The following is a 660-nucleotide window of genomic DNA, read 5'->3' on the forward strand; positions in this document are numbered from 1 at the left end:
TGCAGCAACATCAGAATCAACAGCAGCAACACCAGCAGCAACAACAGAATCAACAGCAGCAACACCAGCAGCAACAACAGAATCAACAGCAGCACCAGCAGCAGCAACATCAGAATCAACAGCAGCAACAGCAGCAGCAACACCAGCAGCAACATCAGAATCAACAGCAGCAACACCAGCAGCAACATTAGAATCAACAGCAGCAACACCAGCAGCAACATCAGAATCAACAGCAGCAACATCAGAATCAACAGTAGCAACACCAACGTTAGAATTAACAACACCAACGTTAGAATCAACAACTCCAACGTTAGAATCAACAACTCCAACGTTAGAATCAACAACACCAACGTTAGAATCAACAACTCCAACGTTTGAATCAACAACACCAACGTTAGAATCAACAACTCCAACGTTAGAATCAACAACACCAAGGTTAGAATCAGCAACTCCAACGTTAGAATCAACAACACCAACGTTAGAATCAACAACACAATCGTTAGAATCAACAACTCCAACGTTAGAATCAACAACACCAACGTTAGAATCAACAACTCCAACGTTAGAATCAACAACACCAACGTTAGAATCAACAACTCCAACGTTAGAATCAACAACTCCAACGTTAGAATCAACAACTCCAACGTTAGAATCAACAAC

At 41.8% G+C, this 660-nt stretch overlaps 1 protein-coding gene across 1 annotated transcript in view; it reads left to right on the forward strand.

Annotated features, from left to right (window-relative positions):
• Positions 1–660, forward strand: part of LOC106878487 (chitin-binding domain protein cbd-1-like) — a 46,367-nt gene that overhangs the window by 8,343 nt on the left and 37,364 nt on the right. The window lies entirely within an intron of this gene.

This window comes from Octopus bimaculoides, chromosome 17, assembly GCF_001194135.2.
Source record: "Octopus bimaculoides isolate UCB-OBI-ISO-001 chromosome 17, ASM119413v2, whole genome shotgun sequence".
In the NCBI taxonomy this organism is placed as follows: Eukaryota; Metazoa; Mollusca; class Cephalopoda; order Octopoda; family Octopodidae; genus Octopus; species Octopus bimaculoides.